Source organism: Plecotus auritus (assembly GCF_963455305.1).
Source record: "Plecotus auritus genome assembly, chromosome: 6".
Classification (NCBI taxonomy): domain Eukaryota; kingdom Metazoa; phylum Chordata; class Mammalia; order Chiroptera; family Vespertilionidae; genus Plecotus; species Plecotus auritus.
The window spans coordinates 141,866,368-141,892,982 of record NC_137773.1 but is presented as its reverse complement, the minus strand read 5'-3'; the positions used below and the strand labels follow the sequence as shown (position 1 = coordinate 141,892,982).

At 37.5% G+C, this 26,615-nt stretch overlaps 1 protein-coding gene across 6 annotated transcripts in view; it reads right to left on the bottom strand.

The window, feature by feature from the left end:
- Nucleotides 1-26,615, bottom strand: part of ATG7 (autophagy related 7) — a 267,739-nt gene that overhangs the window by 124,790 nt on the left and 116,334 nt on the right. The window lies entirely within an intron of this gene.

The window sequence follows — 26,615 nt, the reverse complement described above, 5'->3', positions numbered from 1 at the left end:
TAGAGGTTTAATACTTTTATGCGCCATGATATAAAAAATTCTACTCCTGGATATATACACCCAACAAAAAATAAGTACATATGTGCATCAGAAGACCCAATCAAAAGTGTCCATAGTGGCACTATTGATGACTAGAGGCCCGGTGCACGGATTCGTGCACTGGTGGGGGCCTGGCCTGCAGGGATTGGGCCAAAACTGGCTCTCTGACATCCCCCGAGGGGTTCCAGATCACAAGAGGGCTCAGGCTCGGCCAAGGGACCCCACTGGTGCAAGATTGGGGCTGGGGAGGGACCGTGGGAGGGCTCCAGGGCATGTCCAGCCTGTCTCGCCCAGTCCCAATAGGCTGCATCCCAGCAACAAGCTAATCTACCAGTCTGAGTGCCTGCCCCCTGGTGGTCAGTGCACATCATAGCTACTGGTCAACGGTTGCACACATAGCATATTAGGCTTTTATTATATAAGATATTTCCCAACTAGAAACTACACAAGTGTCCACCAATAGTAGAATAAGTGAGCAAACTGTGGTTTATTCATGTAGTTGAATACTATATATCAATAAAAACAAATACAATTACATGCAATAATATGGATAATTCTTACAAACATAATGTTAAACAAAAGGGAGAAGCAGTATGTACTGTATGATTACATTTATATAACACTTAAAAAAAAAAACAAGCAAGATGAAATCTATGGTGTTAGAAATCAGAAATGGTTAACCGTGGAAGATTGCAATTGAAAGGGAGCACAAGGGAGGGTCTGTGGTTAGCATCTGCTTTTCTTTTTTTTATCTGGGTGCTGGTAACAAAGGTGTACTTTTTTGTATGTATATTGTCCTTCAATTAAAAAGGTCAAAAGATAAAAGGCCAGTAGTCTTGACAGAACAACATAAGAACATATGAGTATTTCAAAGCAATAAAAAAGACGATTATAATATGCTTAAACATTCAATAATCACAGAAACTGTGAATTGCAGAAAGCAAACAGTGACTAGAATGCCTCAGAAATTCTCTCAGAATTCAGAAGAAATAAAGATATGAATTGAAGAGATAGCAGACATTGAAGATAAATGCAATAAATCAATTACACATAAATAGAAAGGTTACAGAAGCAATAACACACATACAAAAAATGATAGCTTCTCCATTCAGAAATGAAAATGGTAAACCCTTCAATCTAGCAATTCCAGTTCAGATTGTTCAAATATTTTTTTAAATGCTTTTTTTTGAGGGTTTGAGAATTGTGGTTTTCCTTTTTTACAGCATTCTTTAGTATTCAATTATGTTTCACTTCACAAAGTGAACATTTAAAGAAAATCTGATGATAGGAATGCTGACTCTTAAGCAGCGCGCCCACACTATTTTTGTTGTGCCCTGCTTGATGCACAAAGACTGATGTGTAAGGATGCTCACCACAACACAATTTGAAGCAACAAAAGATTAGAAACAACTACCCTTCTATAGGGGACTGCTTAACTAAATCATGGTGCATATACAATCAAGGACATAATCTGGATCCATCAAAAGAATGAGGCAGTTCTATATATTGAATGTAAGCTATAATTGAAAAAAAAAAAAAAAAAAAAAAAAGATTGTCCCCTTTCCCCCAAGAAAGAATTAGGCAGTTCCAATAGTACTGATATAAACGGATTTCCAAGATATAGAATATATTAAAAATGCCTACACCATGGGTCAAGTATTAATGTTTTAAAAATAAAAGTGGAGGAGGAGAGAGGAAGAGAGGGAAATTTACATTTGCATATGCTTGTTTATGCATATATCATCTCTGGAAGAATATACACACACAACTAGCATCAAGTAGTTGCCTCTAGCATCAAGTAGTTGCCTCTGTATATTCTTTTATACAACTTGAGTTTTTAAAACCAAGTGCATGTATTACTTGTTAAAATAAGATTAAAATTTTAGTTTAGTATCCCCCTTGCCCCCCCTCCCCCGCCCCGATCCCTGAAGTGGTGGAGAAAAGTCTCAGAAGAAAAGGAAGAACTCTAAAGTCCTGATGAAGTTGGAGCTAGAAAGGAGGGGCAGTCCTCTCTCATCCATAGGTAGCACAGCAGCTGTAGTGATAACTTAGGAGCTCTAAGATCTGAACAGCAGGCAACAAAACAAAGTCATCTGCTACCACAGAGAGGGATGAAGTGGGCCATGGAGCTTGAGGAGAGTGGTAATGACTTGGGACAGCTGAGTGGGGAATGTGAGAAAGGAAGCTGATCAGCACCACTGAAAGAGTTCTGAGCAATCTGAGGCCCCTGCCCAGGACAGAAAATATAAGCTTTCAAAGAAAGGTGGTTAAAGACCCATCTAAACTTGGGGACTCAAAGGATAAGGGTGAAAAAGACAGAGGTGAAAGAAATTGAGGGGCTGGTGAATACCAAGAAGGAACCCAAGGTTGGTAAGAAAAGACCTGCAGGAAGGAGGGAACAGATAGGCTTGGATCCTGAAGGGATGGAGGAATAGGGGGTGGCCGTCATGTCTCAGGGTATATACAAAATAGTCTTTGGCTGATTAACCACAGTAAACTAATTTAACAACCTATTGCTTGGATAAAAAGGCACTTAATAACTGAATCTCTCAGTAATAAGATTTCTTGCAAACTAGATTGTCATCTCAGGAAAAATGTGCATGGAAATTAAATGATCTTGTTTGAAATGATAAATTCTGTGTTTAGTGGTCATTAATTCTAAGTGAACCATTAAGCTCATGAAATAGCTACTTGGTGCCAGGCTTCCAGTAAAGCAAAAGGAGAAAATAGTTTGAAAAATGGACCAAAATTTTGAAAAAAAAAAATTGAAATAATTCCAGAGATGAGAATGTGTTAAACTTCATTAAACTTTCAGTTTTTTAAGCCTATGTTTCCACAGGTAATTTTGTGGTGCTACAAATCTGGACAGTGGAAAAACTAACAGCAAGGACAGAATGAGCAAAGGCCTTCCCCATAATCGGGATGTACAGAAAGTTTAATGCTGAAACATTATTAATAGCTCTGCTTGAAAAATATGTGGAAAAACATAATCCTCTAGGGGCATATTTAATCATGCAAGCGTTTTCCAGTATTCCCTTTATATGCTGGGAAGTTAATCTGTTATGAGTATAAGCAGCTTATAAAAGATACCATGATTTCCCCTCCCCCCCACAAAAACAGCTTAACCATCTTAAAGGGGAAAACGTGTTTTACATTATCCAAAACAAAAACCAAGGTACTATCACAATGAATTTGAGCACTGCAACAATCTGTCAATCTACATAAAATGTATCTATCACACCTCTTAAGTGAATTACATACTAGTAAGTAATACAGAGTCCTGAGAAATGCACATATTATATTCTGGTAGGGTATAAATATTCCAAGGGTTCTGGAAGAGTTTGCTAAGTAGAGAAATAATAATGACCACATAAGTATAAAGATATAGATCCTTTCCTGATGGGAACAATTTTCCTTACTTAACTGTTTTATAAAGCTAGGTTATCTTTATTCATAATATACATGAGCAAAGGTGGTAGTATCTATTCTTAAAACACTATTTTAGGAATATTACTCTCTTGATAAGATTTTTGGTGACTTTTAAAAAAATAAAAATATAGTTGACATACAATATTATATTAATTTTAGGTGTACAACATAGTGATTTGACATTTATACCTTACAATGTAATCACTCTACTGTCTACTAACCATCTGTTACCATGTAATTCACCATGTAGTTGCCTCTACATCTTCTTTATCCATTCATCTATCTATGAACACCTAGTTGCCTCTGTATCTTAGTTAATGCAAATAATGCTGCTATAAACAGAGGTGCATATACATTTTTTAGTTAATATTTTTGTTCTCTTTGGATAAATGCCTAGAAAAGGAATGACTGTGTCCTATGGTAGTTCTACTTTGTAATTTTTTTGAGAAACCTCCATACTGTTTTCCAAAGTAGCCACACCATTTTATACTCCCACCAGCAGAGCACAAGGGTTCCCATTTCTCCACATACTTGCCAACACTTATTTGTTGACTTTTTAAAAATTTGACCTTAGAGATAGGAAGAGAGGGAGGGATGAAAGAAAGAGAGGAAGGAAGAAATAAGGGGGAGGGAGGGGGAGAGAGAGAGACAGAGAGAGAGAAAGACACCGAGAGAGAGACAGAGAGAGGCAAATGTTAGAGAAAAACATCAATCAACTGCCTCCTGCAGGAGCCCCAACCTGGGATTGAACCTGTAACCTGGGTATGTGCCCTGACTAGGAATCAAACCCACAATCTTTGGACAACAGGACATGCTTCAACCAACTGAGCCACCAGCCAGGGTTTATTTGTTGACTTTTTAATAACAGCCATTCTGACAGGTGTGAGGTTATAACTTCTTGTGGTTTTGATTTGCATTTCTCTACTGATTAGTGATTTTGAGCATCTTTTCATATGCTTGTTGGCCTTCTCTATGTCTTCTTTGGAGAAATGTTAATGTAGGTCATCTGTCTATTTTTTTGATGTTGAGTTGTATGAGTTTGTATATTTTTTATAATAACCCCTTACTGAATATATAATTTGCCAATATCTTTTCCTATTCAGTAGGAGGGTTTTTTTTTTGGTTTGTTGATGGTTTCCTTTGTTGTGTACAAGCTTTTCAGTTTGATGTAGTCCCATTTGTTTATTTTTTATTTTGTTGCTCTTGCCCAGTGAGATATAATCAAAAAAATATTGCTAAAACTAATGGCCAAGAGTTTACTGTCTTTTTTTTTTTTCCTTCTAGAGTTTTATGGTTTCAGGTCTTACATTTAAGTCTTTAATTAATTTTTAGTTTATTTCTGTATATGGTGTAAGAAGTGGTCCAGTTTCAATATTGTACATGTTATCTAATTTTATCAACACCATTTACAGAAGAGACTGCCCCCAAAAACTATATTCTTGCCTTCCTTGTTGTAGATTAATTGACTGAATAAGCAAGGGTTTTATTTCTGGGCTCTAACTCTTCTGTTCCATTGATCTGTGTGTCTGTTTTTGTGCCAAAACCATACTGTTTTGATTATTGTAGTTTTGCATTATAGTTTGAAACCAGGGAGTATGATACCTCCAACTTTGTTCCTCTTCCTCAAGATTCCTTTGACCACAAGGTCTTTTGTGGTTCCATATAATTTTAGGATTATTTGTTCTAACTCTGCAAAAATGTCAGTGGTATTTTGATAGAGACTGCATTAACTCTGTAGATTGCTTTGACTATATGGATATTTTAACTATATTAATGCTTCCCAATCCATGAGCATCATATATCCTTCCATTTATTTGAATCATCCTCAATTTCTTCTATTAATGTCTTTTAGTTTCCAGAGTACAGGTATTTTGCCTCCTTGATTAAATTTATTCCTAGGTATTTTATACTTTTTGATGCAACTGTGAATGGGATTGGTTTCTTTATTCCTCTTCCTGATAGCTCATCATTAGTGTATAGAAATGCAACAGATTTCTGAATATTAATTTTGTATCATGCAACTTTACTGAATTCATTTATTAGTCCTAATAGTTTTTTTGTGTGAAGTCTTTAGGGTTTTCTACATACAGTATCATGCCTTCTGCAAAGAGTTTTAACTCCTTCATTTCCAAGTTGAATGCTTTTTCTTTTTATTGTCTGATTGCTATGGCTAGGACTTCCAATACTAATTATTTCAACTGAATAAATGTGGTAAAAGTGAGCATCTCATTTTGTTCCTGATCTTAGAGGGAAAGCTTTCAGCTTTTCAGTGTTAGCTGTGGGTTTGTTATATGTGGCCTTTATTATGTTGATGTACACCACCTTTGTTGAGAGTATTTATCATAAATGGATGATGAATTTTGTCATGTGCTTTCTCTGCATCTATTGATAGGATCACATGATTTTTATCCTTGGTTTTGCTAATGTGGTGTATCATGTTGATTTGTGGATATAGAACCATCCTTGCATCCCTGGAATAAATCCCACTTGATCATAGTATATGATCATTTTAACGTACTGTTAGATTCAGTTTGCTCTTATTTTGTTGAGAATTTTTGCATCTAGGTTAATCAGGGATATTGCCCTATGCTTTTTTTTTTTGGAGAGGGGAGTGCGTAATGTCTTTGTTTGTTTTTGACTTAAGGGTAATGCTGGCTTTGTAGAGTGAGTTTGGAAGTATTACTTACTCTTTAATTTTTTCGGGGAATAGTTTGAGAAGAATAAGTATTAGTTGTTCTTTAAAAGTTTGGTAGAATTCACCTGTGAAACTGTCTGGTCATGGACTTTTGTTTGTTAGGAGTTTTCCGATTACTGATTCAATTTCATTAGTGGTTAATTGGTCTGTTCAGATTTTGTGTTTCTTTCTGATTCAGTCTTGGAAGATTGTATGTTTCTAGAAATTTATCCATTTCTTCTAGGTTGTCCAATTTGTTAATATGTAATTTTTATAGTGAAAGTATCAATAGAATATTTTATTTTTATTTCCAATATTACTAAATAGCACTTCCATTAAATGTCACCTTTTACCTAGCTTTTCCCCTGAAATTCTGGCCCTCTATGCTCCCACAGAATCTAATAGACCAAGGATTTGTCATGTTGTCTGGTGTTGCTTTTGTTTGTAATTCTCACCCAAGGATATTTTTTCCCATTGATTTTTAGAGAGAATGGAAGGGAGGGGGAGAGACAGAAAGAGAGAAACATCAAAGTGAGAGAGATACATCGATTGGTTGCCTCCCACACGTGCCCCGAACAGGGCAGGGGATCGAGCCTGCAACCAAGGTACATGCCCTTGGCTGGAATTGAGACCTCTAATTTTCAGTCCCTGGGTCAACGCTCTAACCACTGAGCCAAACAGACTAGAGTTTCATATTGTTTTGTAGTTGCTTATTTATATGCTGTCTCTCATAGAAGTCTTTAAGATCCTTGGTGACAAGTTATATCTAATTTAACTCTTTTGGGAATGAGGTTTTATTGACAATAATATACTTTACAAAGTGTTCCCCCAATATTTCCAGTTCCCACCTGGCACCATACATAGCTACTACAATCTTATTGACTATTTCCTATGCTGTACATTACATCTCCATGACTATTTTGTAACTAAAAATCTGTACTTCTCAATCTCTTCACCTTTTTACCCAGTTCCCCAATCCCCCTGCCTGTTGGCAACTATCAGTCTGTTCTCTGAATCCATGAGTCTGCTCCTGTTTTGTTTGTTCATTTATATTATTCTTTATATATGAGTGATATCATATGGTATTTCTTTCTCTGACTGACGTATTGCACTTAGCATAATACTCTCTAGGTCTATCCATGCTGTTGCAAATGGTAAGATTTCATTCATTTTTTTTTTTATAGCTGAGCAATATCCCATGGTGTGTGTATATGCCACACCTTCTTTATCGACTATTTATACTATTCTTTTATAATTCTTCGTATTTCTATGGTGTCAGTTTTAACTTCTTTTTCATTTTTGATTTTATATATTTGGGCCCTCTGTTTTTCTTGATGAGTCTGGCTAAAGAGTTATCAATTTTGTTCATCTTTAAAAAAAAAACATACCTCTTCAATAAAAAAGTAAACAACAACAAAATTAAGGAACCACCTCTTAGTTTCATTGATATTTTATATTTTATTTTGCATTTCATTTATTGTTGCTCTGATCTTTATTATTTATTCACTTTGCATGTTGTTTATTCTTTTTCTAGTACCTTTGAGTGTAAAGTTAGATTGCTTATTTGGGGGGTTTTCTTGTTTCTTGAGGTAGACCTATATCACTATGAACTTCTCTCTTAGAACTGATTTTGCTGCATCCCAGAGATTTAGGAGTTATGTTTCCATTTTCATTTGTCTCCAGACATTTTTAAATTTTTTCTTTGATTCATTCATTGTTTAGTAGCATGTTATTTTGTCTCCATGTGTTTGTGTGTTTTCCACTTGTAATTGATTTCTAGTTTCACAGTGTGTGGTCAGAAAAGATACTTGATATGATTTCAATATTCTTAAATTTATTGAGACTTAATTTGTGGTCTAACATATGATCTGTTTTGGAGGACATTCCATGTGCACTTGAAAAGAATGTGCATTATGTAGTTTTTGAATGAAATGTTTGTAAATCTATTAAGCTCATCTGCTCTAATGCTATTGTTTCCTTATTGATTTTCTGTCTCGATGACCTATCCATTGATGTAAGTGGGGTATTAAAAACCCCTTCTATTATTGTATTACTTCCCATTTCTCCCTTTATGTTTGTTAACATTTGCTTTATATATTTAGTTGCTCCTATGCTGGGTATGTAAATATTTACAAATGTTATATTCTGCTTGGCTTGACTCCTTTATAGTCAATCATTTGTTTTAAAGTCTATTTTGTATAATGTGAGTTTTGCTTCTCTAATTTTATTTCATTTTGATTTGCATGGAATGTCTTTTTCTATTCTTCACTTTCAGTGGTGTGCGCATCTTTTGATCTGAAGTAAGTGTCTTGTAGGCAGAATACAGATAGGTCTTGTGTTTGTTTTGTGTGTGTGTGTGTGTGTGTGTGTGTGTGTGTGTGTTAATCAGTGTCTTTTGACTGCTGCAGTTAGTCCATTTACATTTAAAGTAATTATTAATAGGTATGTACCGATTATAATTTTGCTATTTGGGGGTATTTTTGTAATTTCTCTTTGTTCCTTTATTCTCTTGATCTCTTCCCTGTGGCTTTCCGGTTTTCTTTAGTATTTTGTTTTGGCTCCTTTTACCTTATTTTGTGATGTATTTTTGTAGGTTTTGGTTTGTGGTTACCATGAGGTTTATATATCAATCTATATATAAGCTGATGAGAGTCACTAGTAGTGCCTCAGCACGGTGCTTGGTTCTCTGAGGGACACAAAGGATGCTCAAGCCCTATTTTAGCTCTCAGGACCTTGCACTTCAGCTGGGGTGATGGAAAGGCCAGGCCCTAGAAGTACCCATGCATAAAAAGTTATATCAACCTGTGTAAGGAAACCACTATGGAAGGATGTTTACAAATGATTTTCTTGTGTGTAAGGGGTTTTCAAAAGTTCAGAAGTGGGAAATTGGGACCCGGCCCTTTGGGAAAATTTCTCTCAAGAGGGAAATGAATTTAAAAAGCAAGCATGCGAGAAGGAAAAAATGGCAGCGGAATAGACAGACGTGTCCCGAGCCTTGTCCCGGAACAGATAGAAAAAACAGCTGAGGGTTGCACGGGGAGTGTTTGTTGGTGAGTTGAGGGACAGCTATACTCCAGGAGATGGGGGGGTGGGGACTGCTGGACGGGGCTCCTATGACCGGGCAGCTCCAAATGCTGCTGGGTTCCCTCCCAGAGCGACCAGCTCGGACACGGAGACCGTGCCATCTTGAAGGGGAAAGTGGATGTTACTGGAAGCCTGAAAATCTACAACTGCAGCACCCACCGAACAGCTGCAAACCCTAGAGCACCGGTCCCCAACTGGTGCAAACACGCGGATTCAGAGGAGCTCTACACTCCACCACGGAAAGGTCAGATTTCACCTGGGATAAGGTGAGGTCTCTGGTCCCGGCAGGACAGAGAAACGCGCACACTGCAGGAGCTGGAGGACCGGGGGAAGTCTGTGCCTAGAAAAATCCGTGGCTGTTGGGGCTGGCATGATCCGTGAATATGGAAGGGGGTCCTCAGAGCGGCTAACAGAGAGGAACTCTAAAAAGCAACCCATTTTGATGTGACGCAAAAGGATAGCCTAAAAATTTTAAAAGTGTGCCAGCTGCTTAGATGCAACGGGGGGGGGGGGGGGGGGGGGAAGACTGCACAGACTTGCGCGCAGCCCCGGAGTTCACACACTTATGCTGGCTCTTTCTTTTGTTTGTTTTTGTTTTTTCTTTTTACTTTAAATCCTTGCTTCTGAGTACTAAGCCCAATACATAGGATCACCCAATTGGGGACACCTTAAGAGACTGCAGGGGAAAGTTGTTTTTCTGGAACCTGGGGATCAGAGTGGGGAATAACAATCAGAGAACCGGCTCTGGGGCAACCCACTCCCACAAACTGGTATTGAATGCCACAGGGAAAGCAGGATCTAAGCACTGGCTAGAGAGGACCTATAGACCTGGAGGTCAATCCAGAAACACTGCCACCCAGGGAATGAATCACAAATTGACTCTTGTGTAAACACTAATACAGGAATACAAAAAATTAAGACATACTGCCTGCTTAAAAATCAGGACTGGCTTACAACACTGAGGAGCAGTGGAACACAGGAAATTGCAATACTGTCCTGACAGGGAAACAGGCGTGCCAAACAGAACAGTAGAGGAAGTGAATGACCTTCACTACTGCACTTTTTATTTTTTTCATCTTTTACTTAAGAAACTAATTATTTTCTTTTTTACTCACTTGATTTTACCTTTTTAAATATTACATTTTAATTTTCAATCAGTATTATTACTACAACTATCTTACCTTTTTTTTAAAAGTGTCATTTTATTTTCTCTTTATTTGACTTTTAGATTAGTGTTCTACATTCTATTTTCATCTTTCCTTTAGCATCATTCTACTCTATCTCAACTCTACCTTTATGCCATCACTCTCTTCCTAACTTTTCCCCTTTTATTGTCCTGTTTCTCTTACCCTTTTCCTGCTTTAGATTTCCCTTATTCTTTCTTTTTACCCCCTCTTAAAATTTCACCCTACTTATATATCTAATTTCCAATCCCCTGCTCCAAGTCCATACACACCTCTCTCTTCTCTGTCTTCACTATCCAAAAAATTGTTTTTCTCTCTGTCCTTTTGTTGTTCTTTGCTTGAATGTTGATTATATCGATTTTTTATGCTTGTTTGTGAGATTGTTTTGCTTATTCTTTTTTTTTCTTCTGTTTTCCCTTGTCTCACTTGATATTAGTTGTTGTTTGTAGTTTGTATTCAACTCCAGGTACTTGTTGCTGGCATTTGTTGGGATTAGTGGCTGTTTTATTGGAGTTTTCTCCCCATATATATAGTTTGTTCTCCTCTTCTTTCGTATTCTCTTTCTTTTCTCTTTTTTTTCCTTTTCCCAATTTCATTTTTGCACTCCTTTCTTACTTTTTTTTCCTCTTCTTCTTTCTCTCCCATCCTCTAATTTGCCTTTCTCTGTTGGTCACCTTTATTTTTTATTTTTTTATTTTTTAAAATATATTTTATTGATTTTTTACAGAGAGGAAGGGAGAGGGATTCAGAGTTAGAAACATCGGTGAGAGAGAAACATCGATCAGCTGCCTACTGCACACCCCCTACTGGGGATTTGCCCACAACCAATGTACATGCCCTTGACTGGAATCGAACCTGGGACCTCTCAGTCCACAAGCCAACACTCTACTCAATAAGCCAAACATATCAGGGCTCGTAGTCACCTTTACTTGGGGTTATTAAAATCGTGAATACATTTCTGTTCAGTGCATTGTGGGTTGTACCTGGTTGTGTTGTATTTTGTGCCTTTAAATCAACGCAGGAGAGAGAGAACTACATAAGCAGATACCCGGAGAAGAGAGACCATGGGGAGACAAAGAAACAGCCCGCATATAAAAGAAAAGCAGGCATCACCAGAAAAGGAAGTAAATGAAATGGAGGCAAGCAACCTGCCAGAGAAAAAATTCAGAGAAATGGTCATAAGGTGGCTGAAAAGAATGGAAGACAAATTTGACAATATGTGTAAGAACCAAGAGGAAATGAAGAAGAACCAAGAAGAAATGAAAAATGACATCGCTGCTGTAAAGAACTCAATAGGAAGCATCAAGAGTAGACTAGAAGAAGCAGAGGACTGCATCAGTGAGCTAGAAGACAAGGTAGGAAAAAATACCCAAGTAGAGCAGCTTCTAGAAAAAAAAAAACTAAAAAGCAGGAGGAGAGCCTAAGGTAACTTTGGGACAACACAAAACAAAACAATATCCGCATAACAGGGGTCCCAGAAGGAGAGGAAACAGAGCAAGAAATAGAAAACCTGTTTGAAGAAATAATGACAGAAAACTTCCCTGATATAGGGAAGAAAACCCCACACAAATCCAAGAAGCTCAGAGACCCAAGCAAAATGAACCCCAAAAGACCGACGCCAAGGCACATTATAATTAAATTGGCAAACACCAATGACAAAGTAAGAATCTTAAAAGTAGCCAGAAAGAGAGAGAAAGTTACCTACAAAGGAACCCCATCAGACTAGTGACTGATTTCTCAACAGAAACTCCTCAGGCCAGAAGGGAATGGAATGAAATATACAAAGTCATGCAAAGGAAGGGTCTGAATCCAAGAATACTGTACCCAGCAATGCTATCAATCAAAATTGAAGGTGAAATGAGGAGCTTCACAGACAAAAAAGGACTAAGGGAATTTATTACCACCAAACCAGCAATGCAAGAAATGCTAAAGGGTCATCTGTAAAAAAAAAGAAATAGGAAGCAAAGAAGGAACACAGGGATAAAGAATAAAAATGGCGACAAATAAGCACCTATCAATAATAACTTTAAATGTAAATGGATTAAGTGCCCCAATCGAAAGACATAGGGTAACGGACTGGTTAAGAAAACACGACCCATATATCTGCTGTCTACAAGAAACTCACCTCAGAAAAAAAAAGATGCACACAGACTGAGGGTGGAGGGATGGAAAAAGGTTTTTCAGGCGAATGGAAATGAAAAAAAAAAAAAGCTGGGGTAGCAATACTTATACCTGACAAATTAGATCTCAAAGTGAAGGACATAAAGAGAGATAAGGAAGGCTACTTCATAATACTAAAGAGAGCAAAACATCAAGAAGAAATAACTCTGGTAAACATATATGCACACAATACAGGAGCACCCAAATACATAAAAAAACTCCTGGAGGATATCAACGGAGAGATTGATAGCAATACAATCATAGTAGGAGACTTTAATAACCCACTATCACCATTGGACAAATCCTCTAAACAAAAAATCAGCAAAGAAACATCAATCCTAAATGACTCACTAGACCAGATGGAATTAATTGACATCTTCAGAACATTTCACCCCAAAGCCACAGAATATACATTCTTCTCAAGTGCACATGGGTCATTTTCAAAGATAGATCATATATTGGGTCATAGGCAAAGTCTCTTCAAATTCAAGAAGATAGAAATCATATCAAGCATCTTCTCAGACCACAGTGGCATAAAACTGGAAATCAACTACAATAAAAACAATCCAAAAAAAATCAAACACATGGAGACTAAACAGCATGCTATTAAACAATGACTGGGTTACCAGAGAGATCAAAGAAGAAATAAAAAACATCATGGCAACAAATGACAATGAAAACACAACAATCTAAAATCTATGGGACAGCCAAAACCGGTTTGGCTCAGTGGACAGAGCGTCGGCCTGCGGACTCAAGGGTCCCGGGTTCGATTCCGGTCAAGGGCATGTACATCGGTTGCGGGCACATCCCTGGTGGGAGGTGTGCAGGAGGCAGCTGATTGATGTTTCTCTCTCATCGATGTTTCTAGCTCTCTATCCCTCTCCCTTCCTCTCTGTAAAATATCAATAAAATATATTTAAAAAATAAATAAATAAATAAAATAAAATAAAATCTATGGGACACAGTGAAAGCAGTCTTGAGACGGAAGTTCATAGCTCTACAAGTCTACTGCAAAAAACAAGAAACAATGGTAATAAATTACCTAACCCTACAACTCAAAGAGTTAGAAAGAGAGCAACAAGAAAAGTCCATTGTAAGCAGAAGGAAGGAAATAATAAAGATCAGAGCGGAGATAAACGACACTGCGACCAAAAAAAACAATACAAAGGATCAACAAAACCAAGAGCTGATTCTTTGAAAGGATAAACAAGATTGATGAACCTCTAGCCAGGCTCACCAAGAAGCAAAGAGAGAGGACCCAAATAAACAAAATCAGAAATGAAAGAGGTGAAATAACAACAGATCCCGCCGAAATACAAAGGATTGTTAAAAAATACTAAGAACAACTCTATTCCAACAAACTGGACAACCTGGAGGAAATGGACATATTCCTAGAAAAATATAACCTTCCAAAACTCAATCAGGAAGAATCTAAACATCTCAAAAGGCAAATAACTATGGAAAAAATTGAAGCAGTCATCAAAAAGCTTCCAGCAAACAAAAGCCTGGGGCCAGACAGCTTCACAGGGGAGTTCTACCAAACTTTCAAGGAAGAACTAAAACCTATCCTCCTCAGACTATTCCAAAAAATTCAGGAGGAAGGAACACTTCCAAGCTCATTCTATGAAGCCAGCATCACCCTAATACCAAAACTAGATAAGGACAACATAATGAAAGAGAATTACAGGCCAATATCCCTCATGAACATAGATGCCAAAATCCTCAACAAAATTCTAGCAAATCAGATCCAGCAGTATATCAGAAAGATCATACATCATGACCAAGTAGGATTTATCCCAGGAATGCAAGGATGGTACAATATCCGCAAATCAATAAACGTGATACATCACATAAACAAATTGAGAGATAAAAATCACATAGTCATATCAATTGATGCAGAAAAAGCACTTGACAAAATCCAATACCCTTTCTTGATAAAAACTCTCAACAAGGTAGGAATAGAAGGATCATACCTCAACATAATAAAAGCCATATATGCTAAACCTACAGCTAACATCATACTCAATGGGCAAAAACTAAAACCATTTCCCCTAATAACAGGAACAAGACAGGGATGCCCACTCTCACCACTCCTGTTCGACATAGTACTGGAAGTATTAGCCATTGCAATTAGACAAGAAGAAGAAATAAAAGGCATCCAAATTGGAAAAGAAGAAGTAAAGCTGTCCTTATTTGCAGATGACATGATATCGTACATAAATAACCCGAAAGACTCCACCAAAAAACCAATAGACTTAATAAATGAATTTGGCAATGTAGCAGGATACAAAATTAATGCCAAGAAATCTATGGCATTTCTATATACCAATAGTGAACCTACAGAAAGAGAGACTAAAAAAGCAATCCCATTTACCATCGCACCAAAAATTTAAGATACCTAGGAATAAATTTAACTAAGGAGGTAAAAGACCTATATGCGGAAAACTACAGGACACTGAAAAAAGAGATAGAGGAAGACGTAAACAGATGGAAGAACATACCATGTTCATGGATTGGGAGAATCAACATCATTAAAATGTCCATACTACCCAAAGCAATCTACAGATTCAATGCACTCCCCATTAAAATACCAACGACATATTTCACAGACCTAGAAAGAACTCTCCAAAAATTCATCTGGAATTAAAAAAGACCCCGAATAGCCACAGCAATCCTGAGAAAGCATAACAAACTAGGTGGGATCTCAATACCAGATTTCAAGCTGTACTACAAAGCCACTGTTCTCAAAACAGCTTGGTACTGGCACAAGAACAGACATATATACCAATGGAATAGAATAGAGAATCCAGATATCGACCCAAATCACTATGCTCAATTAATATTTGACAAAGGAGGCATGAACATAAAATGGAGTCAAGACAGTCTCTTCAATAAGTGGTGTTGGGAAAATTGGACAGATACATGCAAAAAAATGAAACTAGACCACCAACTTACACCATACACAAAAATAAACTCAAAATGGATACAGGACTTAAACATACGACGGGAAACCATAAAAATACTAGAGGAATCCACAGGCAGAGAAATCTCAGACATATGCTGAAGCAATTTCTTCACCGATACTGCTCCTAGGGCAATGGAAGCTAAAGAGAAAATAAACAAATGGGACTACATCAAAATAAAAAGCTTTTGCTCAGCAAAAGAAACCATCAACAAAACAACAAGAAAGCCCACTATATGGGACAACATATTTGCAAATGTTATCACTGATAAAGGTTTAATCTCCAACATCTACAGGGACCTTATACAACTTAATAAAAGGAAGATAAATGATCCAATAAAAAAATGGGCAACGGACATAAATAGAATCTTTTCGAAAGAAGACAGAAGGAAGGCCAAGAGACATATGAAAACATGCTCAAAGTCACTAATTATCCGAGAGATGCAAATCAAAATGACAATGCGGTACCATCTCACACCTGTCAGAATGGCAACCATCAACAAATCAACAAATGACAAGTGCTGGCGAGGATGCGGAGAAAAAGGAACCCTCGTGCACTGCTGGTGGGAATGCAGACTGGTGCAGCCACTGTGGAGAACAGTATGGAGTTTCCTCAAAAAACTAAAAATGGACCCAGTAATCCCAGTAATCCATTTGACCCAGTAATCCCACTTCTAGGATTATATCCCAAGAAACTAGAAACACCAATCAGAAAGGATATATGCACCCCTATGTTCATAGCAGCACAATTCACCATAGCTAAGATTTGGAAACAGCCTAAATGCCCATCAGCAGATGAGTGAATTAGAAAAGTATGGTACATCTACACAATGGAATACTACGCTGCTATAAAAAAGAAGGAATTCTTACCATTTGCAGCAGCATGGATGGACCTGGAGAACATTATGTTAAGTGAAATAAGCCAGGCAATGAAAGAAAAATACCACATGATCTCACTCATTTGTGGAAAATAAAGAACATTATAACCTGATGAATAAAAGGATAGATACAGAGGCGGTAAAGCACCGAAGAGACTGACAAATTATAGCAGGAAGGCTGGGGAGTGTTGGAGAGGGAGGGAAATAGATCAACCAAAGGACTTGTATGCATGCATATAAGCACACCAATGGACTCAAGACACTGGGGGTGGGGGTGAGATGAGGGCATGTGACAGGGGGTAGGGGAGGCTGGGAGGAAGGTTAATGGGGGGGGGGAAGGAGATATATGTACTAATATATGTAATATTTTAAACAATAAAAAATATGTATCTAAGCTGATGTGTATTTAAGTTCAAATGCATTCTAACAGCACTACATTTAAAAAATATATATTAATTTTTAGAGAAAGAGAGGAAGGGAGAGGGAGAGAGAGAAATAATCAGTTGCCTCTTGTATACACCCTAACTGGGGATTGAACCCACAACTGGGATGTGCCCTGACCAGGAATTGAATCAAGTGACCCTAACTGAGCCACATTGACCAGGGTTAACAGAACTACATTTTTACTACCACTTTATGTTTTTGACATCATATTTTAGATCACTTTGTTTTGTGTATCCTCTATTTATTGCAGTTACTAGAGGCCCGGTGCATGAAAATTCTTGCACTTGGGGGGGGCGGTCCCTCAGCCCAGTCTGGGCTCTCTCCCAGTCCATGACCCCTCAGGGGATGTCCAACTGACGGTTTAGGCCCACTCCCTGGGGGATCGGGCCTAAGCTGGCAGTCAGAAATCCCTCTGGCAGCCCGGGAGCCCTCAGGGGATGTCGGACTAACGGCTTAGGCCCGCTCTCTATGGGGGCCTAAGCCGTTAGTCAGACATACTTAATGCTGTCACAGAGGCAGGAGAGGCTCCCACCACTGTCGCTGCACTGGCCAGCCATGAGCTGGCTTCTGGCTGAGCAGCGCTCCCCTTGTGGGAGTGCACTGACCACCAGGAGGCAGCTCTTGCATTGAGCATCTGCCCCCTGGTGGTCAGTGTGCATCATAGCGACTGGTTATTCCTGGTCATTCCGCCGTTAGGGTCAATTTGTATATTACCCTTTTATTATATAGGATATTTGATTTTGTTACTATTGTCATTTGACCTTCATACTAGCTTTTTAAGTGGTTGATCCATGGTTTTTACTATATATTTGCCTTTATCCATGAAATACATATTATTTCCGGTTTTAGCATTTTTTTTTTCCCTTAGAGAGGACTGTTTAAAATTTCTTGTAAAGCTGGTTTAGTGGTGATGACCTCCTTTAGTTTTTGCCTATCTACAAAATTCTTTATGTCTCCTGCAATTCTGAATGATGCCCTTGCTGGGTAGAGTATTCTGTAGCATTTTAAGTATATACTCTCACTCCCTTCTGGCCTGAATAGTTGCTGAGAAATTAGCTGATAGCTTGATGAGGGGAGGGGAGGTTCATTTATATGTGACTAGTTGTTTTCCTCTTGTTGCCTTCAGGACTGTCTCTTTATCTTTAACATTTGCCATTTTAATTACAATATGGCTTGGTGTGGATCTCTTTGGGTTCATCTTGTTTGGAAATCTCTGTGCTTCCTGGACATGATGTCTGTTTCCTTTCCTACCCCAGGTTAGGAAAGTTTTCAGATATTATTTCTTCAAATAAGCTTTCTGTCCCTTTCTTTCTTCTTTCTTCCTCTTCCTCTTCTTTTTTGATCCATATAATACAAATGTTAATTTGCTTGATGTTGTTGCAGAGGTCCCTTAAACTATCCTCATTTTTAAAAACTTTTTTTCCTTTTAGTTGTTTTGATTGTGTGATTTCCATGTTCTGACCTCCAGCTTGCTGATCTGCTCTGTATATTCAGTGCTGTTGATTCCATCTAGTATATTTTTCATTTCAGTTATACTTGAGCTTTTTTTGGTTCTTTATTATATTTTCTAACCCTCAATGGCACTATGATTCTGGAGAGGTCCCATAGATCCCAGGGTTCCCACAGCTTTTCACCTTTTTGACAGGTGCTTTGGGGTTAGTAAATAGATTTTTTTTTTTCATGTATAGTCTAGGTGCAATTTAAATTGCTGTTTTATTGCTGTGCCCCAGAGCAGGCAAGTGTGCTGGAGTGGTCTCTCAGTAATATCCATACTATAGGTCACACCATTTGGGCAGAACTCCCATGATGACTACATATCTGTCTCTCCTACCTTTCTCTATGTCTCTCTCTCTCTTTTTGGTGAAGAAGCTATTCAATCACCCCTTAGCTGTTCTTCAGGAAGAAATGCTCTATACATAAGTGTACATTCAGTGTTGAGTTCAGGGTCTTTCTACACCTCCATCTTGGGCCCCTCCCTTTGGTGATTCTTTACTATATCAAACCCATACTCTACTGTTAGGCATTTAAGTCCCTCCATAACCCTCTACTTTTGGATGGCTCTCTAAAGAATGATTTTCATAGTGTCTACAATCTTCTAACAATACTATGAAATGTTTTTCATTTCATGAGAAGCAAAAGAAATTCATAGCTCACAACTCTTGTCTATTATTCATAAATAGGACACCAGGAACTGAGGATCCTATTTTAAAAAAATAGTTTGTATATTTTCAAAGGGGAAAGGAAACATGTAGTATTTGCAAGACTCTTAAAGTCTCTGTTGTTCAGAAATTGTACTTACTTGTTCTGGATATTTTTAAAATGTGTGTCCTGATTTCTAAAAAAATGTCGGTAAATCTTTCCCTATGTCTCAGATAGGTAATAAATGAGTATGGAAGCCACCAGGATCCTTAATTCCCATCCTACAACAATCCACAAAAGGTAGGTCAAAACACTCTCCACTTAGGGATAGTCACCCAGTGGTTTGCAGAGGCTTTGCTCCAAGTTGAAGGCAAAACCTTCTGTATTCTAGAACTGTTACAAGTAAGCGATTTCAGGGCAGAGAAGCCCCACTTCAGATAATGAATGGGAAGCGCTACTAATAAAACCAGGAAACCCTTGATCAGTTCTGTCTCTTGCTGTCTTGTGATATCTATCATGATAAAAGATAATCAAAGAAGAAAGAGCCCCAGTTTTGGAGGCCCTTACAACATTACTGTACCACCTTCACTGCTTCCAGCTCCTCCATAGCACCATCACCTTGGGAAAGTTGCAACTCCTTTCTTGTTCCCTCTTGGTGTTGCCCTACTTCAAATGACCTTATTGCATTAAATAAGATCTTTTATTTCCATCAAAGCTCAGCTCAAGTTATCAATTACTGCAAGAAGTCTTCCCTGATTAATTCCACTCTCTATGATGCTTTCTTCCCCCACTCTCCAAGTGAGTTGACAAAGGAATTGAAGGAAATGCTCTGATTCACTATCCCTGGTAATCAGGAGTTGATGGCATTTTTAAATATCAACCAGATGTTCAATAACTTTGTTTCTCTTTCTGTATATGTCAATGATATAAAGCAGATAATGGGATGAGAAAATAGCCTCATATGGAAACATGAAACTATCATCCTAACTATATCTTTTGCTGTTAACTTGCACTATTGGATACAAACAGGATTTACAAGGCCAAACTTTTTTTTTAAAGGACAAATCTGAGTTCAAGATATGTAATCAGTTCAAGATAAGTAATAGTATGTCAAAAACTATAGCATTAATCAGGATAATTACTGACATGCCAAAAATATAAAACAGGTAATTCTCTTATTCTTTCCCTAAAGTCACTGTATAGCGCACATTATTCTTAGGCATCCAAATGCAAAATGGGCAACAATAGTAATTTAGAAGATGCAAATGATTTCAAAGTAAAACATCAAATAGCTTTAAAATTGAGATAATTGACAATGGATTATTTTAGTATTTTAATGGAACTTCTTAGGATGCAACACACAACTGTAGTATAAAGAAGCAACTAATATTACATCTTGGTATCTTCACATACCAAAATCAGAATTCTATTGAAGCCAACTGGGTAGAAAAAAAGAAAATGAGAATTGGGGTTTGGAGGGGGGGGAGGGAGAGAAGGGTCAACATGCAAACGCAGTAATTTGGCAACACTAGGAAAAACAGCAAAACACTATCTTTTTGAGCCTGCTTGCTTACCTCTAAAATGGGGATGCAACTCCATGCCTATTTCCCCACTTATTGAGATACGAAAAATATTTCATGATTTCAATCACAGACAAGAATAATTTACAAAGGGCAATAGAAACACAATGCGTTTATTACCTTTTCTTTGCACTTACTAGTTTTTTAATGTAATTTTTAAATCACCATATAGGGCTTGATAAGTATAGAAAATACACAACAAGAAGACACATGTGTCTTCCAGATCAACTATGGCCTTAAAAACCAATTAACATACAATTGCAGTAAAGCCAGTCTGGGAGCCCACTGGAGGGAACAGACTGGAGGTTTGAATAAGCTCCAAGCCCATTTTCAGAAAATTGTCACCTGTTTGGAAGGAAGCCCCACTTGCATGTTGTCTTTATTTGACCTAACTTAGAACTCAGAGTGAAAGCCTTTTTCCTGGGGCCAGTGTTGAAAAGTATCAGGGGCAATTGTTTAACATCATGATCTCCTGAGGTGGTGGATAACAGTTGGAATAATAATAAGCTAACAAAAAAAGTTTTAAAGGAAAACTTAGGGAATATCATATTTTTAGGAATCTAGAAGACCATGCATATGCATAGAGCTAGATGCATGCCCTAAGTTGTGCACATACTCAGGAAAGATCTGAGATAGTCCTAAGCTCTCACCTCTATCTGACCTTGTGAAAACAGTAAATGAAAGGTAACACAGAATTCTTAACTGCCTCACTGAGCATTGAAAGCAAGCTCCAACATGCACATAAGGCCACTCAGAAAAGACTGGGAAGACTTACTACTTCCAAGAATTTAAGAAAATCTCTGTCCAATTATTATATGACCACTAAGCTAATGAAACAGAAATGTCATGGCTGCACAGGACAAAGAATACAAAATAAATAGAATGAATTCAGATAGGTCTCTAAATAATAAAAACAACAACAGCAAAGAGTGACAGTAAACCATGGGGAGATGGGAGGATATGATTTCCAGAGATGCCACATTATAATATTTAAAATATCTAGTTCTCATCAACAAAAAATGACCAAGATGTGCAAATAAACAGGAAAGTATGTCCATACACAGAAAACAAAAACAGTTGATATATGCTGTCCCTGAGGAACTTACTAGACAATGACTTTAAAACAGCTATTTGAGTATGTTCAAAGAACTAAAAGAAAGCATGTATAAGTAACTAAAAGAAAGCATAAGTATGGCAAAACAGAGAATATCAATAAAGAGATAGAAATGTTAAAAAAAAGAACCAAAGAGCAATTCTGGAGCTGAAAAGTACAACTGAAAAATTCACTAAAGTGACTCTACAGCAGATTTGGGAAGGTTGAAGAAAGTATCAGTGAACTTTAAAAGAGGTCAACTGAGATTCTCTTGTCTGAGAAACTGAAAGAAAAAGAACAACAATGAGCGGTGCCTCATATACCCATGAGATACCATCAGGCATAGCAGTATATGCATGATGGAAGTTTCATAAGAAAGGAGAGAGAGAAAAGAAAAAAGACTAGAGAGCATATATGAGGAAATAATGGTAGGAAACTTCCCAAATTTGATGAAAAACATTAATCTATATATCCAACAAGCTCAATTCCAAGTAGAATAAAATAAAAAATATCCATTCCCAGACACATCCATAATCAAACTGTCAAAAGACAAAGGGATAATAAATGCAAGAGAAAAATGACCTACCATGTAAAGGGGATTGTTAACAATTAACAACCAATTTCTCATCATAAACCATATAGGCCAAGAGTAGTAGAATTAAATATTCAAAGCACTGAATATTTAAAATAAATTATAGATACTATAACAATAGGTATCCCCACAGGGAACCGAGCCTGCAACCTCGGCATGTGCCCCGATAGGTAATCGAACTGTGACCTCCCAGTTCATAGGTGGATGCTCAGCCACTGAACCACTCCAGCTGGACCCACCCCAATTTTTTATTGTTGTAAAATACATACAACATAAAATTTACTATCTTATCTTTGTTTTTTTTAAGATATTTTATTTTTTGTTAATCCTCACTTGAGGATATTTTTCCATTGATTTTTAGATAGAGAGGAAGGAAGAGGGAGAGATAGAGAAACATCTATGTGAGAGAGACACATCCATTGGTTGCCTCCAGCATGCGCAACGTCCAGGGCTGGGGATCCGAGGGCTGGAGATCTAGCCTGCAACCAAGGTACATGCCCTTGACTGGAATTGAACTCAGGACCCTTCAGTATGAGGGTTGATACTTTATCCACTCGGTCAAACTGACTAGGACTATCTTATCATTTTTAAGTATAAAAATGGCATTAAATACGTTCACATTGCTGTGCAACCATCACCACCATTCATCATTCAGTGGCATTAAGTACATTCATATTGCTGTGCAACCATCACCACCATTCATCTCCAGAACTCTTTTCATCTTCCCCAATTGAAACTCTATACTCATTAAACAATAACTCCCACTACTCCCTCCCCGCAGCCCCTGGCAACCACCATTCTTCTTTCTGTCTCTATGAATCTGAATACTCTAAGTACCTTATTTAAATGGAGTCATTCGGTATTTGTCTTATTATAACTGGTTTACTTCACTTAGCATGATGTCCTCAAGGTTCATCCATATTATAGCATGTGTCAGAATTTCCTTCCTTTTGAAGGCTGAAAAATATTTCATTGTATAGATAGACCACATTTTGTTTATACAGTCATCTGTTAATGGACACCTGGGTTGCTTCCATGTTTTAGCCATTGTGAATAATGCTATACTGAACAGGAGGTACAGGGGTGCCATCTTTTGTCAAGGAGATAACCAAATATTCACTGTAATGCACAATGCATACAAAACTATTTTTGCACTTGTGATATTCATTCTTTGGTCTCAAGATTGCTTATACACTAATGTTTGTTGGTTTGTTTTTATTTTATTTTATTTGCCATTTCATTAGCATACTCATTAATTTCTAAAATCAAGTCGAGGAAAAAAAGGAGGTGACCTCTTTTAATTTTATCCATTATCTAAATAGAAGGATTAAGGCAAGAACTATATCCCTTCCTCTCCACGTTCTCATCTGAACACAAGCTGAAATGCCTACCGCCTAAAAAAAAATACAATCTCTTGATCACCTTTTTACTATCTTCCCACTAATGCCTTTGAATATCCTTGAAAATGTAACTATTTCATCATATGAGTAGATGAGAAAGACAAAAAGAAGATATAAATGCATCTATTGTATACCAATATCACTTTAAAATGTAATTTTAAGAAATACAACATTTCTTTCTCATTTAAAAAAAATCAAATCATATTTTTTTACTGATTATAACAAACTGAAGCTATACTCTGAAGGATCATTTGGAGGGTTTCAAAAATTTTAAATTATACACTTAAAACTTTAATATAACAAAGTACAACTTTCTAAAGTAATTCCTCAAAATAAGTCACAAAGTACAAAAACTACAGAGCAGAAGTTCTCAAACTGAAGCATGCATCAGAAACCCATGGAGGACTAGTTAAAAATCAGAGAGCTTGGCACCAATAATCCCAATAATCAGGGTGGAGTCTAAGAATTTGTATTTCCAGCAAGTTCCCAGATGACACTGATGCTGAGGGTCCTAGGGCTGCACTTTCAAATGCCTGTGACACCTAAACAGGAGCACTTTCTCTTAAGACCCAACCCATGCAGAAGCCCGTGTGTTCCCTTTAAATTAACTTTAAAAACTCATTTTTAGCTCTTCTGCCTAAAAAATTACTTTGGGTGATATTACTGTTTATTTAGCAGTTTTCGTCAATCCCTTTAATAAATTCTTAATGGTAAAAATCTTTCAATTCCCCTGCAAGAGAGCCAGGTCTCAAAAAAAGCATTACCCAGCGTGACTATTGGAATGTGTGAATTTTGGTTCAGCGAGTTTCTTTTAATTTTGGAACTGAGAATTATATAAGCACATATTTGACAAGCAAGCTCCATTGAGAAAAATTAGGAACTTGATTATATTATTTTATACATATTCTCTACTTACATCTGCATAGCTCTTGAGGTCACTGCCATAAATTAACAACGTTTGACTGGAAATAGTCACAGGTTTGATTTGATTCATGTAGTATTTTGGGGGAAAATATGCTTGAATCAACACTTAAAAATCAGATACTTTCACATTAAAATTCAGATTTCCACCTACGCTTAAAAAAAAAAAAAATCAGAAGATCTGGCAACATTATTTCCAAATTTCTGCAAGTCAACAGTCAGCCAGAGTTGGGCTGAAGGTGCCCTTGAGAGAGAATTTGAGCTCTGGCTGGCCACAGCTCCCATTCATTTTCTTTGTCTTCAACCTAGACCTCTTCAATCATTTATTTATCAACTTAGCATCTTATGTATTTGGGTGCTCCACATAGAGAAAACAGATAGTTGAGTCTCAATTTCAAAAAGAACATACACACTGGCTTAATTTAGGTGTGGTGTAGGTAAGTTTCTTTGGATTCAGTCTCTTTTGGCCTAAGATTGTTGAGTTGTGTGATCTACCAGTAAGCCACCTCTACTTTTTGGAAATTCTTGCATTGGAAACCCTCAGGCTAGGATGAGCATGCTCTGAAAAACTGTGTGCCAGGTTGAGACCCTTCCTGTCTGCAAAAAGAACAGTGTAAACAATGAGGGTGCCTACAAAAACCTGCATGCATCATGCCTATGTCACTTTAACCTTTTTTGTTGTGAAATAACATAGACAAGTAAATTTAACATATAGCTTAAAATACTGTAGCATGAATCAACCTCTGTATAACTCCCACCTAGTCAAGAACATCAGCACATCAGAGCCACTTCCTACAAAGCCACTTCCCAGTCACGATGCCCTACTTGCCTCTCTGAGATATTCACTTGTGTGATAATCACTTCCATACTCATCTTTTTTTATAGTCCTCACCCAAGAATATGTATTTTTAACTGACTTCCCCCCCCCCTTTATTTTGGAAAGAGAGGAGAGAGGGGGAAAGGAGAAGAGAGAGAGAGAGAGAGAGAGAGAGAGAGAGAGAGAGAGAGATATATCAGTTGCTTCCCGTATGCACCCCAATTAGGGATCAAACGCAAAATCTACCTAAGTGCTTTGACGGGGAATCAAATCTGTAACCTTTCGGTGTATGGGATAATGCTCCAATCACCCAAGCCACACTGGCCAGGGCTGCACTTTGCTTTTGATATCAAGCAGGGCATTATAGATTCCTGTGAATATTGTTGAGGCTGCTTGGATCATACATGGCATGCCTACAGAAAGGCCTGTGTGATAATCCTAAGTGATCAATAAATGCTCGTTCCAGAAACATCAGTTGATCATCCATAATTCTCAATAATATTGGGTTGTTTTTGTCCCAGTCTTGGAGTCTCTCCCTGAACTTTGAAGCAATTTCTGTAAAATTATTCACTGCAGAAAAAAAGTGAATCAAATGATACACTATAAGTTTTCATTTCTTATGGATGTTTCACTGAAATATTACAGATTTTGCCAGGGTATTTTCTTAAAACTACAGCATAATCTTGACAGTCAAAAGGGAACTATGAAATTGGCTAGTTTGAATACCATCCCTCCTCCACCCTGGGCCATAGTGAGATGATACTTAAAAGCTGAATCATAAATCTTTTCACTAATTCACAGACATTGTGATACAGTGGATAGCTGCTAAATTTGTTTATTGCTCAATTTTTAGTATACTGTGCTCTGCCTGAAGCAATTCCAAGTCTTTGGAAGAACACCTAAAAATCATTACCAGATTCCAACATGCTAATCCAAATCACCAGTTTATTGTAATAGGACATAGCTCAGGAACAGCCAGATGGAAGAGATGCATAAGGCAAGGTATGGGAAAGGGCACAGAAATTCCATGCCTCTGAAGGGGTGCCACTCCCCTGAATCTCCCTGTGTTTCATAACCCAGAAGCTCCACATCTTTTCATTTTCAATCATTCTGTATCCATATACTTCAAGTATACTGTTTGCATAATGCATATAATTTTAAAAATCTAGTCTGAGCATCTTTTTCAACTACAACCTTTAGTCAATTTATGTTTAATGTA